Below are 18,108 nucleotides of genomic sequence, written 5' to 3' on the forward strand. Positions count from 1 at the left end.
AATTATCAAAAGTTTCCAAAATAAGTGATGCAGGAAATCAACTATCCAACCCAATGAAGATATTTTGAAATAAAAAATTTCAAGAAGTTAAATGCTGAATAAAACTAAGTTGGGGAGAAATTCGTGACTGGAAAGCAGCCGAGGGAATCTGGATTTTTAGTTTAAAGGCAATATCTTGCTTAGTGGAAATTTAGACCTTACCTTGTCATCTAAACTTTGACTTTTTTTAAGTTTGATTTTCTAAAAGGTACTGATCATTTTAGTGTGACAGATAAGGAGGAGGAAATTCCATTGAAGATCATAAATCACATGGAGAAATTGTTGAGTGCTTTGTCTCAAGACTGGTAACGTAAATGTGGTTGAGAAGTTAAAGTCAAGCTAAAGAACATAACTTAGAACTACTTTCATCACCAAGTTCTCTTTATTTTGGTCATGTTTTTTATTTCAAAATTATAATTTTATTTTTTTGAGTAGCAGGCTCTGTTTGTGACAGAAAATTCTCCATTTATAAAGCAAATAATTGGGGGCCAAAGAGCATGCCACTGTGCCAAACACGTTCTAAAACAACCTGAGAACTTCAAGGGAAATAAATTCATAAATTAAGGCAGAAGTGTATAATAACGTTAGACTTTACATACCTTACACATAAATTTGAATGTTCAATAGGTTTACGAAAATGTTTTTTTCATAGCGGTGCATAAAAAAAACTAAATAAACATATGAAAATAGTAAATAAATATTGTGAGGAAGTTAACCTCCACTAGCTCTTGATGGGATCCGAGGAACACCTACTCACAGCCCTCTTGTTGATCAAGATCTGAGTCTTGATCTTCTTGATCAGAAATGGTTAATAGGGGTGAGCTACACTAACCCAATAAGAATTTCACACTACTCACCGATATGAAAATTGAAGTTTGGTAAAAAAAATTAAAATAACTAATGGAGCTCTTTAAGTAAGTTCATTTATCACAAGGAAGATAATTTATTGCATACTTGCCATTATAAGATTTCCAAAATCAACCTATAAAGATAATAACTTAAATGACACTATGATCTCTTATACAAGTGAGCAAAAACAACAACTTTCCCATTTTTATCTGCTTACTGGTACCTCTGGGGGTCCATAGGGATATCACTCTACGCGTGAACCCAATATCTAAACTTGTCGATTATCCGACCATCCCCATACCTCATCCGATATGACCACCAAAATGTCATCTCTCGATACCTCGTCCAGTATAAGGGTGGACCGAGCCGTCCCCATACCCTATCCGATATGAGCGCCTAAAATACCATCCCTCAATACCTCGTCTAGTATGAGGTGATATTCATGATAGGGTTCCCTGTGTACCCGATCCGTCCACTATCTCGCAGTATATCCAGTAAGACAACTATGTATTAATTCACATCATCAAGCAATTTCTATCTGTATATTATTTTCACATTTCACAATCAGCCGTAAATCACGCAAAATAAGCGATATATGTATCAAGAAAATACAATTGAATCATTTAACTATTTCAATATATTATCATGTATTTAAAGTTGTACAAGTAAGTAATCATTTAAATAGGACAAAATAAAGAACTAGCCGGTTCTATCTCCATTAGTGACCTGTAATTATTTTGAAAGTTTTCTAAATTCTACATAATACCATGTTATTGATTTTTAAACTTCAATTCCATAACAAAGAATAGGTTAAGAGATTTTTACCTGAATCGGTGATCGAATCACCGTACTTTCTACCACACCTCCTGGAGGTCTCCAGATTTTTTGAACTTTCATGCGGAGATTAAACATGCTCCACGTACCTAAAAAAAATACCCCAAAAATTTAAAATCAGTGTTAAAAATCCATTTCGGCCAATTTTAAAATTTTGGCAAGGCGGCGTCATTGTGCCCCGGCGACAACACCCCCATCTGTGGTGGCAGTTTACCTCAGCCTGACCATTTTCGGCCGGCCTAAGCTAGTTTCAGCCGACTTTACGCATATCCCTGTGAGAAAACACGTTAGAGAGCCTCAGTTGGCCAAAAAAATCAGAAAACTGAAACTTACCGATAGTGGGGTTTTCAGGTGCAGCAACTCCGTTGGGTCTCTTTCGCGGCTGAGATTCCTCATTCGCTCAATTTGCAGAGAATATAATGGTGAACACAATGATGAAAAAATCGCCCAAAACGGGAACCGAGAAGGGGCTTATCAGAGAAGGTTGCGGGTTTTGGGCCGCAGCGGCCTCGCTAGAGTTTGCCCGTAGTTTTCGGCTCACCCGCCATTTGTTTTGCTCTAGTATGGCCATAGGGGTTCTTGGAATCTAATTCCAAGTGGGTAGGAAAATTTTTACCTTTTTTGGCGGTCGGAGGTGGCTCCAGTGCGGTGACGGTCGGCAGTCGGCTTCCTTCTCCGATGTCTGGTTCTTCTTCTTTTGGGGGAGAGGGGCTGGCGGCTAGGGTTCGAGTTCTGTGTGATAGAAAATATTTATACCCATCTTGCATCTAAGGAGAAAACAAATTTGCACTGTTCATCGCGTTTGATCTCGACTGTTCGATCGCATTTAAAGAAAAAATAAATCTAAACCGTTCATCGCATTTGATTTCGACCGTTCAATCACGCCTAAGGGGGAAACAGATCCGGATCGTCAACGCGCGGGGGATCGATCCTGGGTCATCCAATCATGGGCACGCGAATCGTCAGCGTGGCCTCCCGCGTACGCCAATGTTAGTGCGATTGCCACAGGCGTGCTTCAGCTCATCGAGGCTGCTGACTGGGTGGTCCTATATAGTTGAACTTTCTCTAATTGCACTTTAACCTCTTATTTTTAAATTTTCTTTCAAATATACCCCCTAAATGGAAATTTTCATCCCTTCTTCCCAAAATTATTTTTAATTTCGTCCCTAATTCGTTTTTTTTTTCAAAAATTCGATCAAATTAAAATAAAATAAATTTTTTTTAGTAATTGTGTATATATTCATAATTCGTAAATATCATTTTGGGCTAATTTTTGACCTCGGATGTTACAACTCTCTCCCTCTTAAAAGAAATTTGGTCCCTTAAATTTGTTGCCTTTTTCCTAGTTAAACAGTTGGGGATACTGGGCCTTGATGCTTGATTCCAGTTCCCAAATGGCCTCTTTTTGCATATGGTTTTGCCATAGGACCTGATGAATGAAATTTCTCGATTGCGAAGTACTCTATTCTTTCGTTCTACAATGCCTATCGGTACCTCCTCATAGGATAGATCTTCTTGGAGTGAAAGGGGCTCGTAGGATAGGATGTGTGAGGGGTCTGGGTTATACTTGCGTAGCATAGATACATGAAACACATTATAAACCCTGGATAGCTCTGGATGTAGTGCCAGTCTGTAGGCAGTCATACTGATCCGGTCTAAGATCTCAAATGGTCCAATAAACCGGAGATTTAATTTTTTCCTCTTGTCAAACTTACTGATCCCTTTGAAGGGAGTGACCTTAAGAAACACTTGGTTACATTTTCCAAATTCTAAATCCCTCATCCGGGCGTCTACATAACTTTTCTGTCTGCTCTAACTATTTGGATGTTTTTCCTGATTTTGACTATCTTAACTGTAGTATCCTCTACAAGATCTGTGTTGAATAATTTCTTATCAACCACCTCTTCCCAATAGATCGAATATCTTCATGGTCGACCATGCAATGCCTCATACGGAGCCATGCCAATGTTTGTCTTACAGCTGTTATTATAGGCAAACTCTATCAGGGGTAGGTGATCATCTCAATGGCCCCCAAAGTCTAAAACACAAGCTCGGAGCACATCCTCTAGTGTGCAAAAAGTTCTCTCTGATTGCCCATCGGTTTGAGGGTGGAATGTGGTGCTAAAAGAAAATTTCGTTTCCATGACTTGCTGAAAACTAGAACAAAATCGAGAAGTGAACCTGCGATCTCTGTCGGATACTATTGACACTGGAACTCCATGTAATCTGACTATCTCTCGGATATACATTTTTGCTAGCTTGTCCAAAGGATTGGTTATCTTGATAGCCAAGAAGTGAGAAGACTTAGTGAGCCGGTCGACAATTACCCAAATAGCATCATATCATGGGCGTGCTTTAGGCAACCCTGTTATGAAATCCATTGTGATATGTTATCACTTCTACTCTGGGATTGGTAATGGCTGAAGTAGCCCGTCTAGGTGTTGATGCTCTGTCTTAACCTATTGGCATACTAGACACTTGGTAACAAAGTCGGCTACCTCCCCTTTCATCCCCCTCCACCAAAATTAGGGTCACATACTTTGATACATTTTAGTACTTCCGGGATGTATGCTGAACTTAGAGCTGTGAGCCTCTATCATGATACCTCTTTTTAATTCACTATCATTTGGAACACACACCCTATCCTGAAACCTGAGCAATCCATCGGCAAAGACTCAAAATTCTGGTCGTATTCCCTGTTCTGCATCTTTCTTGATGGCGGCTATAGTGGGATTGGTTAATTGTGTTTATCTTATTCTCTAGATCAATTCACGTTGGACAGACAGGTGGACTAAGCATGCAACTCTCTTTAAGTCCTGAAGTCGTATATATTGTGCAGCTCTTATTACCCTGCATTTAGAGACCGTTAGGTGAGCTAACATACCTGTACTTTTTCTGCTTAGCGCGTCCGCTACTACGTTGCCCTTGCATGGGTGATACAAGATATTACAATCATAATCCTTGAGGAGCTCTATTGAACACCTTTGACACATGTTCAGGTCCTTCTAAGTGAATATGTGCTTCAAGCTCTTAAGGTCAGTAAAAATCTCAAAAGTCTCCCTATACAAGTAGTGGCGCTAGGTCTTCAAGGCATGGATAATGGCAACAAGTTTCAAATCATGGGTGGGATAATTTTTCTCATGACTCTTCAATTCTTTGGACCCATAGGCTATGACCTTAACATGCTGCATCAGAACACAACCCAGCCCCAGGTAGGAGGTATCATTGTACACTATATAACCCCCTGTCCCACTCGGTAAGGCCAACACGGGTGTAGTAGTTAATCATTTCTTGAGTTCTGTAAAGCTCCTTTCGTAATCTACGTTCCATTCAAACTTAACATTCTTCTTTGTGAGACCGATCAATGGAGCGATTAGACTAGAAAATCATTCTACAAACTTGCGGTAATAGCCTGTCATTCCCAAAAAGCTACGAATCTCCTTGACCGAGGTCAATTTCTCCTATCCAAGTACTACCTCAACTTTTTCAAGATTCACTGATACTTTATCCCTTGATATGATGTGCCCTAGGAAGGTAGTTTACTCAAGCCAAAAATCACACATGCTCAATTTGGCATACAATTTCTTCTCCTTGAGAACCTGCAAAACCTGAGGTAGGTGGTGAGCGTGTTCTTTTCTACTCTTTGAATAGACCAAAATATCATCGATAAATACAATGACGAACTGATTTAGGAATTATCTGAAAATACTGGTCATCAAGTCTATAAAAATGGTTGGCGCGTTGGTTAGTCTAAAGGGCATGACCAGGAACTCATAATGTCCGTACCCGATTCTAAAAGCTGTCTTAGGAATATCTTCTGTCCTGATCTTTACCTGGTGGTAACTTGAACGCAAATCTATTTTGGAGAAGACCTGGGCACCCTGCAACTGGTCAAAGAGATCACTTTTTTCTTACAAATGTGATCCCAGCACCCCAAGGAGATACAATATGCCAGATGAACCCATTGTCCTGCAATTCATTGATCTATTTTCTCAGTTCTTCCATCTCAATACGGTCATGTGATAAGGGGACACCAAGATAGGCTTAGGTGTCAGGCTGGAGATCTATGGTGCACTCAACTTTGCTGTCCACTAGTAGTCCGAGTAGTTCATCAGGGAATACACCAGAGAAGTCTCGAACTAGCAGAATCTCTTAAATGTAGACTTCTTTCTTAGGTTTGCCTAATGTAGAGAAAATCACATAGTTAAACACTATAAAATAAGGAAATTACATTTAAAATTTTCATTAACTTGTAAACAGCTCTTCGTAAGGATGGTTGAATACAAGTTTTTTGTGAAAGCAATCTACGGTGACGTGGTACGCTGTTAACTAGTTTGTCTCTAGGATGACATCAAAGTCCCCCGTGTCAATCTCTATTAGACCCATACTTAATTTTCTATATGCTACATCTATGATATAAGCTTTCTATATATATTCCCCTAGTAGTGTCCTACTTCTAGGAGTGGACACAAACAACATAGAAACAAGTCTTTCTGGTGATACATTTAAGTTTTGTACAAAAACGTGTGAGACAAATAAATGTGAAGTACCAGTATCAATCAAAATATGTGTAAAGTGATTACAGATAGTGTACATACCCTGTATCATGTCCGGATTGGTTTCAGCATCCTGTTGAGTGAGGTTGTAAGCTCTGTCCTAGATCGGAGGTCTGGCCTGATTCTGGTTCCGCAGGCACTCTCTCGCGTAGTGTTGAGTACTCCCATATATGGGACAGGTATTATTGAGACGATAACAGGGTCGGTCCCCATGATCCTTGCCACAGTGCTGGCAATTCCTACCGCGTCCTATTATTGGAGTCTGAGTCACTGGCCTAAACCTCTTCTTCTGCTAAGCTAGTGCAGTGGGTGCTGATCTACAGTGTAAAACTAGAGGTTTAGGATTCCCCATTGCTAATGAAAATATGTGAAGGTTCATCTCCATTAGCTGTGCCTTGACCAGAACGGCTAAGTAAGTATTGAGCTCGAATACGTACAGTTACTGTCTAATCTTAGGGATGAGGCTCCACTTGAACTTCTTTACCTTCTTGCCTTCGTTCATCATGCTCTCAGAGGAATATCAGCCAACCCTAGGAACCTTCGAGCATACTCCGATACAGTCATCTTACCCTGGACAAGGTATGCAAACTCTATCTCCTTCAAATGACGGAGATGCTCTGGGATATACTCTGCATTAAAGGCCATCAGGAACTGTTCCCAAGTGATTGGAATGGATAAGGTGGCCTATTTGAGCTGCCACCAGTGGTTTGCCTCTTCCACAAGCATGTAGGTGGCAAGTATAACCTTCTGTTCGGGAACCACTCCAAGAGTCGCGAAGGCTTTCTCTGTCTTAGCTAACCAAAACTCTGCCTCTTCAAAAGAAGATGTCCCTGCAAAAGTAGATGAGTTTAGTCTCTTGTATCTCTCAATATATCCTGCATTAAAGACCATCAGGAATTGTTCCCAAGTGATTGGAATGGACAAGGTGGCCTATTTGAGCTGCCACTAGTGGTCTGCCTCTTCCACAAGCATGTAGGTGGCAAGTATAACCTTCTGTTCGGGAACCACTCCAAGAGTCGCGAAGTCTTTCTCTATCTTAGCTAACCAAAATTCTGCCTCTTCAAAAGAGGATGTCCCTGTAAAAGTAGATGAGTTTAGTCTCTTGTACCTCTCAATATAGCCTGGGTCCATCATGGGTGAAATTGGGTCCCGTGGAAGAGGAACTACATTGTGCTTGGGAGGGATCAGTTGGCCTTGTGGCGGTACCGGATGATATGGTGGGGTATTGGGTTATACTGTGGCAGTACTGGATAATGCGGTGGAGGCACCAGATTGTGCTGTGGTGGTGCCCGATAGTACGGTAGAGGAGTAGCGTCATACTAGGGTGGCTCTGAATCTTCCTGCTGCAAAAGTGGCTCAAATTATGGCAACGGAGGAGGGTCAGGCAGCTCCCTCCTTTCCTTCCGGGTCTACTAGGTAGAGATGAGTCTCTCTAGCATCTCAAAGAGTCGGTCAACATCCTCTCAAAGTGAGTCATCTAGAGCTGCTTGGTTTAGTGGGGGTCTTTCTCTCCTCATTTCTTATACCTGCATTTCACAAGGAAAGATTGAGTGATAATTTTGTATTTGGTATTTTTAAGTTTTTGTGTAAGGAATGATTCCGATGAATGCAGCTCTAATACCAACTGAAATGACCCAAGAATTTGAAGAAAAATAAATTCATAAATTTAATGCGGAAGCGTATAATGACGTTAAGATTTACATTCCTTATACATAAATTTGAATGCCCAATAGAGCTACGAAAATGTCTCTTTCATAGGGGTGCAGAAAAAAATGAAATAAACATATTTAAATAGTAAATAAATTCTGTGGGGAGGTTAACCTCCACTAGCTCTTGATGGGATTTAGAGGACACCTACTCACAGCCCTCCTGCTGATCAAGATCTGGGTCTTAATCTTCTTGATTGGAAATAGTTAATAAAGATGAGGTACACTAGCCCAATAAAAATATCACACTACTCACTGATACGGAAACTGAAGTTTAGTGACCTATAATAAAACAACTAATGGAACTCTTAATTTAAGCAAGTTCATTTATCACAAGAAAGACTATTTATTGCATACTTACCGTTATGAGATTTTCAAAATAAACCTATAAAGATAATAACTTAAATGACATTATGATCTCTTATACAAATAAGTAAGAACAACAACTTTTTCTTTTTTATCTACTTACTAGTACCTCTTGGGGTCCATAAGAATGTCCCCCTATGTGTGAACCCAATATCTAAACTTGTCGATCATCCGGTCGTCCCCATACTTCGTTCGATATGAGCACCAAAATGTCATCCTTCGATACCCCGTCTGGTATGAGGATGAATTGGACCATCCCCATACCTTGTCCGATATGAACGCTAAAAATATCATCATTCGATATCCCATCTGATATGAGGTGACGTTCACGGTAGGGTTCCCTATATACTCAATTTATCCACCATCTCTTAGGATATCCAGTAAGATAACCATTTATTAATTCACATCATCAAGCAATTTTCTATCTGTATATTAATTTCTCATTTTACAATCAATTATAAATCACGTAAAATAAGCGATATATGTATCAAGAAAGTACAACTAAATCATTTAACTATTTCAATATATTATCATTATTTAAAGCATACGAGTAAGTAATCAGTTAAATAGGACAAATAAATAACTAATCAGTTCCGCCTCCATTAGTGACCTATAATTATTCTCAAAGTTTTTTAAATTCGACAAAATACCATGTTATTGATTTTTAAGATTTAATTCCATAACAGAGAATAGGGTGAGGATTCTTATCCGAATCGGTGTCCGAAATACTGTACTTTCTACTGTGCCTCTTGGTGGTCCCCTAATTTCTTGAATTTTCCTGCGGAGATTAAACACGCTCCACGTACCTAAAACAATACCCTAAAAATCCAAAATTAGTGTTAAAAATCCATTACGGCCAATTTCAGAATTCCAGCACGGCACGTGTAATAACTAGAGAAAAGAAAAAAAAAAGAGAGGGAAGGGAAAACGACGTCGTTTTAGAAAGGAAAAAAACGGCGTCGTTTTGCAAGGAGGAAAATGACGCCGTTTTGAGAAAAAAACTGGGGTGATTCAAGTAGGAGGCGGGGGAAGGCAGGAAGGAGGAAAGGAATGAAAAAGAGGGAAAAAGGGGAGCAGAGGAGAAGGGGAGCGGGAGAGAGAAAGAGGAGAGGAATGAAGGTTCCAGAAGGAGAGAGGAAGGAAGAGGAGCGGGCAGAAGAGGAGATCGCGGACGGTGAGAGCAGATTCGACCGTAAGGAAGGAAAATGGAAACGGGAGGTACGGTAATGAACTCTAAATTTGTGTGTTGATTTTAGTGTGAAATGGTTGGATGTGTAGCATGCCTAGTCACGGATTACGGAGGTAGTGACGTACGGAAGGGACGGGTGAGAATGTGTAGTGAGGCGGGGGAAAGAAAGTGGACCGAGGGAGGATCGCGGAGGAGAGAGGGAGAAGGTGGCGGTGCGGGTAAGGGAGAGAGATAGGAGCGTGGAATGAGTGGAGGCCATGAGAGAGAAATGAGAGGTGCAAACAAAAGAGGTAACCGCGTGAGGATCACGGGAGGAGAGAGTGAGAAGGTGACGGTACGGACGGGAAACGGTGTGGGGGTGAGTGAGGGGTGTGAGCGACGCGGAGGGAGATAGGGAGACGTTGTGGTATGAGGACGTAGTCGGAAGGAGAGATAGGTGGAGGCAGTGGGGGAAAAGCAAGGGAAGGGATGAGTCCGTGGAGTGAGTGAGGCGAGAAGGACGGTGTGATGTGATGGTGTGGCGGGTAGTTGTAGCCGAGGGAGAGATAGGGGAAGGCAGTGGAGGAACGCTGGTGGGAGGAAGAACCCACGGGGTGAGTGAGGTGAGAAGGATAGTATGACGCGACGTTGTGGCGGGAGATTATAGCAGAGAGAGAGAGTTAGGGAGGGGTGGGGAGTGAAGGTTAGAGAAGGGAAAGATCCACCGGATGAGGGAGATCCACCGGGGGAGTGAGACGCTTTGGGAAGTGGAGTTGGTTAGTTGGAACCTTGGGGGAAGAGAGACGGAGTGAGTGGGGGCAATTAGGATATGTCGCAGGTGTGCGTGCGTGGCCTGGTATAGGTCGAGAGGTGGTTAGTGGTCGCCGATATCGGTGACGGGAGAGAATGACCAGTGTATGTGTGAGTGGCCTGGTATAGGTCGTGAGATGGCTAACGGTCGCCGATGGTGGTGACGGGAGAGAATGATCAGAGTGTGTGTGAGTGGCCTGGTATAGGTCGTGAGATGGCTAACAGTCGCCGATGGTGGTGACGGGAGAGAATGATCAGAGTGTGTGTGAGTGGCCTGGTATAGATCGAGAGATGGCTAACGATCGCCGATGATGGCGACGCAAGTGAATGAAAATGATGTGTGTGTGTGAGTGGTCTGGTATAGGTCGGGGGATGGCTAACGGTCGCCGAAGGTGGTGACGGGAGAGAATGATTGGAGTGTGCGTGTGTGGCCTAATATGGGGTCGATAGGTGACGGATGGTCGTCGCTGTTGGTAATGGAAATAAGTGAGATTTGTGTGCGTGTGTGGCCCACTAGGGGTCGATAGGTAGTTAATGGTTGTCAATCTTGGCGGTGAAGGGTATCCCTGGCACGCCTGGAGTGCCATCGGGAACGGACGCCTAGGGTAGGTAGAATAGTAGGTGCAGGAGGCAAAGTGTTGAGTTCAGTAGTGAACGATTGGTAGAGGCATAGGATTTATATTATTGCATTTCACGCATGTATTTTGAGTTTTACTGTACTGAGTTAAAGGAACTCACTCTTTCCTTTTTACAGATGATGTAAGGACAGACTCCGGATCGAGGCCGTTGGATTCTGATCCTAGTGTGTAGAGTACAGGATGAGGAGTTTCGTTTTATTTTGTGTGAATGGAATATGTAGAATTGATGATAGCATAGATTTTGAGTATGGTTGTATGGTATGAAGTGTCTTATACATGGTTGTAGGATTGTCTTGATCATTGAATGAGGGATTATGCTATTGTTTCCTTGTGCATGACCGTTTGATTATGAAAGTTGGTTGTTTGTTAATTACGCCCAACAGGAAAAAAAAAAAAAAAAAAAAAGAAAAAACGGGGCGTTACAGCGCGCCGCCATGCTCTGGCAACAGCATCGCCTCCCACGACGATAGTCTGCCTCTGTCTGACCGTTTTCGACTAGTCTAGGCCAATTTCGACTGACTCTACACATATCTCTGTGAAAAAATATGTTAGGGAGTCTCAATTGGCCAAAAAAATTAAAAAACTGAAACCTACCAATGGTTGAGTTTTCGAGTGCGGCGGCTCCATTGGCTCTCCTTCACGGCTGGGATTCCTCCCTTGGTCAACCTGCAAAGAATAGAACGGTAAACACATTGGTGAAAAAATCGCACGAAGCGATAACCAGGAAGGGGCTCATCAGAGGAGGTTGCAAGTTTTGGCCCATGGCGGCCCCACCAAGTTTTGTCTGCGATTTTCGGCTCACCCACCATTTGTTTTTCTCAGATATAGCCACAAAGATGCTTGAAATTGAATTTCGAGTGGGTAGGAGAATTTTTATTTTTTTTGGCGGTCGGAGGTGGCTCTGGTGCGGCGGTAGTAGGTAGTCGACTTCCTTTTCCGGCGTTTGGTTCTTCTTCTCTGGCGAGGGGGGTTGGCGGCTAAGGTTCAGGTTCTGTATTATGCGAAATATTTATACCCATCCCGCGTTAATCTGGACCTCCATCGTGATCGATTTCATCCATCCGATCGCGTTTAAAGAAAAAATGAATCTGAACCGTTCATTGCGTTTGATCTCGACCGTTCGATCGCGCCTAAGGGGGAAGCGGATCCGGACCGTCTACGCGCGCGAGATTGATCCTCGACCGTCCGATTGCGAGACACGCGGATCGCCAACGTCAGCGCGCCTGACTAGGCGGTCCTACGTGGCTGAACTTTCTCTAATTGCACTTTGACCTCCTGTTTTCAATTTTTCTTTCAAAAACACCTCTCAAACTTAAATTTTCATCATTTCCTTCCAAAATTATTTTCAATTTTGTCCATAATTCTTTTTTCTCAAAAATTTAATCAAATAAAAAAAATTAGTAGTTATATATATATATATTCATAATCCGTAAACATTATCTCGAACTAATTTTCGACTCCGGTTGTTACACGTTCTCACTGCAACAAGAATAATAGGAGTCGTCATCACTACAACAAGAGATTTTCTCATTGTGGCATGAAAATATGGAGTTTGATTTCATTTTATTATTTGTCTAATTCTTTATTTCTTTTAGTGAAAATATTCTAACTTTCACTTATTTGATTTCATTTGTTTTTTAAAATTTGTTTGCAATTTTGATAAAGTTTAATTACTTTTATTTACTTTCTAATATTAAGCTATACAATATTCTTATTTTTTATTTTTTCAAAAATTCTAACATTCCCAAAAATCTAAGTACAAAAAAATTATATATATATAGTTTATTACTTTTGGTGTACAGAAAATATCAAATTGAGATTATGGAAAAAAAAAATAAAACATTTCTCATCTGCCCTTTGTTTGGTTCTCGAGAAAAAGCTTAATTTATATAAAATGTTGATCATATGTTCATATATAGATGATTTGATTTCTACGGAAAATGGTAGGCTTATGTTTGAGAATTCAAAAAAGTCAATGATGCTTGAGTTTGAAACGGCTAATCTCAAAATGTTGTATTACTTTCTTGACAAGAAATAGTGCAATCTACTGATGAAATATTTATTTATCAAAAAAAATATATAAGAGAAATTTTAAACAGACTCAAAAAAGCAATTGCAATCCTGTCACTATACCATTAGTGTTAGGTTAAAGTTTACAAAAAATTTAGAATGAAAGAAAATTAATGACACTCTCTTCAAACAAATTGCAAGAAATTTGATCTACTTGAAAGCAACAATGCCAGACATCATGCATGCTGTAAGTCTTATTAGAAGATATATAGAGTTCAAAAAATCACATCTTCAAGCTGTGTAGAGGATCTTTTGATGCTTAAATGGTACTGCTGATTTTGAATTGATTTACAAGAGGGAAGAAAAATAAGATTTTATTGAGTTTTTGGATAGCGACTCTGTTAGATATTTGGATGATTAAAAAAGTATTAGGGAATATATTTTTATGCTGAGTCAAGAGCTATTTCATGATCATCAAAGAAGCAACCAATTGTGACCCTATCAACCATTGAAGCTGAATTTGTAGCAGTTGCAGCCTACACTTGTCAAGCCATTTAGTTGAAGAAAATTTTTTAAAGAGCAACATTTCAAGTAACTCTGATTTATTGTGATAACATCTCCTCATTAAAATTATCCAAAAATCCTGTTTTATACAGTCAGAGCAAATATATAGATGTGAAGTATCATTTTTGTGAAGAATCCTATAGATGTCGTTTATTGCAAGAGTGAATAGCATATTACTGATGTTCTTAACCAAGCCACTTAAATTTCCTGCATTCCAGAAGTTCAGAAAGCTACTTGGTGTATGTTCCCCAAATGATTATGAGTTTGAGAAATATTTAACTCTTACTAAACTGAGTGTTAAATTTTGAACTTCAGTTTAAGGGATGGATTATTGAATGACCAACTAGTCTAAATCGTCCTTGTTTTTAGGATTTGTTTCATGATTAATGTTTATCTGGTCTATAGGAATTAGTTTTTTTTTTTTTTTTGAACTTATAAAAAGAATGTTTGCTTGCTAATAAATAAAACAAGTATTTCCTGGGTCACTTCTTTAGACTTTGCAGTAATCTTTATCTCTAGCATATTCCAGTATTTATAATTGCCAGCCTATCTAACTTTCTAATAATAAGGGGTATTTGTGACTGTGGGAAGCCAGAGCCCCTATATCCCAATCAGCAAGATTTGCTAGAACAACAACACAATAACCATTTTTAGTAACCAGCACACTCTCGACTAAAAGATTTTTATGTTAGTTGTAGCTTTTTTTTCTTCTCTAATTATGTACCCATTCAACTTTTTCAGTAACACACCACACTCTCGATTGTAAGAGTTTTTTTTATTAATCCATTGTACCTTCTTTTTCTTGCACAATTATAAGTCCGGAGTATGTAAAAGTTAAGTTAATATTTTTTTTTTTTTTTTTTTTAAAATTCAAATTTTAAAAGTCAGGAAATAATTATATATATATGTTATTTGTACCCATTCCACTTCTTCGATGACAAAACACAACTACCCTTTAACTACAAGAGTTCTGTATTAGTTTAGCTTCTTTTTCTTGCACAATTACAAGTCTCGTATAATTTAGTTTTCATTTGCTCCATTAAAACCAATAAGTATACAATGAGCATTTGTGTGTGTGTGTGTGTGTGTACAAGTCATTACTAAAAGTCTTACAAGCTCTTCCTTCAAACGAATAAAATCAGTAAAAAAATATTTTACTATGATAAAAAAAAAAAAAGTACATCATCTATACATTAGTAAACCTATATATAAGGAGACTTTTAAAATTTTTTACATCTACAAAATACACATAAAATTAATTCTCAGGATAATTACAAAAATATCCTCATCAAAATCATTAGAATTTAATTTGTGCATTTTGTAATGGACACCTTGTCTTTCCCACGTAATTTGTGTCTTTTAGGCTACCCATGTAATTTACTTCATCCCTTTATATTGTGTCTAGGCATTGCATAGTGTACACACACTAACTTATTTGGATTGGCCTTAAAACATCTCTCTATATAACAATTTGTTACCTTACAATGTGAACAATAATATTTCTCTTTGCTAGAACCAATGAACCTAATATTTTTATTTGGTTCTTTAATGCTAAATGCTAGTGACACGTCAGGTTTAACATCTACAAATATTTTCCTACACTTCTCTTCTTATTGTACAATGGAGTACACTTCGTTCAAGATAGGGAAGGGTTTATCAACAAGACTTGTGTCTTAATTTTCTTTATACTTTTCATTTAATCTTATCAAAAACTTCATTACCTAATCTCTCTATTGAGACTCTATCACTGACCTAAATCCCCCATATATGCAATTAAGAACTGTCTTATAATTAAGCAATCATCAAAAGGGCTATTAAGTTTCAAAAAATAAACACTCACAGTTGATCCTATACCAAATTAGCTATTGATTGTTTTACCTCATATATTTTAGGGGTATTATATTGTGCATGAATCTGTTCAAGCTCATTTCAAAGTTGGTAAGTCTGCATAAAAGGTGTTTTGTTTAATGTCTACAAACACTGCATTTTACATCTAAATTATAGTGATATCATTATAACACAACCAGTACTTTATAAGTAAACTGCTTGAATTTTTGGGTTCTTTAGTACTTCCATCGGTAAACACTAATTTATTTTTTATTATGAGAGCATGTTTTATATATCTGGCCCAAAAATGACGGTTGTTGAAAACTATAAACTGTATGACTAATAAAGCATCAAAGCTCTCATTAGTTGTTGTAAAGGCCTGAAACTTAAAAGGTAATAAAGTCATAAATTAAATGCGGAAGTGAAATAATAAAGTTTAAGGTTTACATTACTTACACAATAATTTAGAATGTCCAATAGGGTTACAAGAATGTCTCTTCTAAAAAAAAATAAATTAAAATCAAAAAAATAAATAAAAGGCTAATAACTGAGCTAAGGTTGTGGACGACCTTCACTAGCTTTTGAAGGGAGTCCAAGTGGTGAACTATTCACAACCCTCTTGTTGATTGGGATTTGAATCTTGGTCTTCTTAATTTGAAATAGTTAATGAAAGGGTGAGCTACACTAACCCAGTAAGAATATCATATTACTCACCGATACAGAAACTAAAAGTTGGTAAAAAATCATAAAAACAACCAATTGAGCTCTTGATTTAAGTAAATTCATTTATCATAAGAAAAAGTCATTTATTGCATATATTTACTATTGCAAGATTTCCAAAATCGACATATAGAGACAATAACTCAAATAACATCTAATCTCATATCCAAGTGAGTAAGAATAATAACTTTTCCTTTTTATTTGTTTACTGGTATCCTTGAGGGTCCATAAGGATGTCTCACTATGCGTGAACCAATATCCAACATTGTTAACTAACTAGTCGTCCTTATACCCCACCCGGCGTGAGTACCAAAAATATCATCCCTCAATACTTCATCCGACATGAGGGTGAATCGGTCCGTCCCAATACTTCGTCCGGTATAAGCGCCAAAAATACTATTCTTTGATACCCCGTCCGATATTAGGCAACATTCATGGTAGGGTTCCTTATGTACCCGATCCATCTACCATCTCTCAGAATACCCAGTAAGACTACCATTCATTAATTCATATGACCAAATAATTTTCTGTTTACATATTAATTTCAATTTCACAAATCAATCGTAAATCACGCAAGACAAGCAATATATATATCAAAGAAGCACAATTGAATTATTTAACCATTCTAGTATATCATCATGTATTTAAAGCTGTAAATTCAACAATCAATTAAACATGACAAATAAAGAACTAACTGATTCCGACTCTATTAGTAACCTGTAATTATTCTCAAATTTTTTTAAATTACACAAAATACCATATTATCGATTATTAAGATTCAATTCCGTAACAGAGAATAAGATAGAGAGATTCTTACCTGAATCGGTGTTCGAAATACCGAACTTTCTACTGCGCTTACTGGCGGTCCCCAAATTTCCTGAGTTTTTTTGCAGAGATTAAAACATGATTCACGTAACTAAAAATACCCTAAAAATCTAAAATCGGTGAAAAAAAATTTTCGGCCAATTTTGAAATTCCAGCATGGCAGCACTGCCATGCTCCAGCAACGGCACCGTCGCCCGCAGCGGTGGTTTGCCTCGGCCTAGTTATTTTTGGTCAATTTTTACAAGTTTCGGACGGTTTTATACTCATCCCTACGAGAAAACACGTTAGGGAACCTCAATTAGCCGAAAAAAGTCAAAAAATGAAAACCTACCAATGGTGAAATTTTTTGGTGCGACGGCTCCGCTAACTCACTTTCGCGACTGGACATTTTTTTTTTGTCAACCTATAGAAAACAGAACAGTAAAAAAATTGCACGAAATAGGAAATGGGAAGGGACTCATCAGAGGCGTTGCAGGTTTTGCCTACAGCAATACCGCCGGACTTTGTCCTCGATTTTTGGCTCACCCCCTATTTTTTTTGCTCCAATTTGGATATGAGGGTGCTCAAAATCAAATTCTGAGCTGATAGGAGAATTTTTACCTTTTTTGGTGGTCGGATGTGGCTCCGGTGCAGCGGCAGGCGGCGGTTGGCTCCCTTCTCCAGCGACTGGATCTTGTTCTCCGGCAAGAGGCTGACGGCTAGGGTTTGGGTTTGATGTGATGCTAAATATTTATACATGTCTCGCGTTAATCTGGATCGTTCATTACATTTGATCTCGACCGTTCGATTGCTTTTAAAGATGAAATGAATCTGAACTATTCATCGTCATTTGATCTCGACCGTCCGATCACGTTTAAAGAAATAACGAATTTGGACTGTTCATCACGTTTAATCACGACCGTCAGTTCGCACCTGAGGAGGGAACGAATCCAGATCGTCCATGAGCGCGGGAACGCTTTCGGACCGTCCGATCACGGGGCACGCTGATCGCCAACGTGGCCTCCCGCATTGCACCGAGTCAGCATGCCTTGCCACGCATCGCACTCCGATTCGTTGAGGCTACTGACCAAGCGGTTCTACATCGCGTAATTTTTTTTAATTGCGTTCTAACCTCCAGTTTTCGATATTTCTTTCAAAAATACTATCTGAATCCAAATTTTTACTTATTTTTTTTAAAATTATTTCCAATATCACGT

Source organism: Carica papaya, chromosome 2 (genome assembly GCF_054855325.1).
Source record: "Carica papaya isolate Zhongbai chromosome 2, ASM5485532v1, whole genome shotgun sequence".
In the NCBI taxonomy this organism is placed as follows: Eukaryota; Viridiplantae; Streptophyta; class Magnoliopsida; order Brassicales; family Caricaceae; genus Carica; species Carica papaya.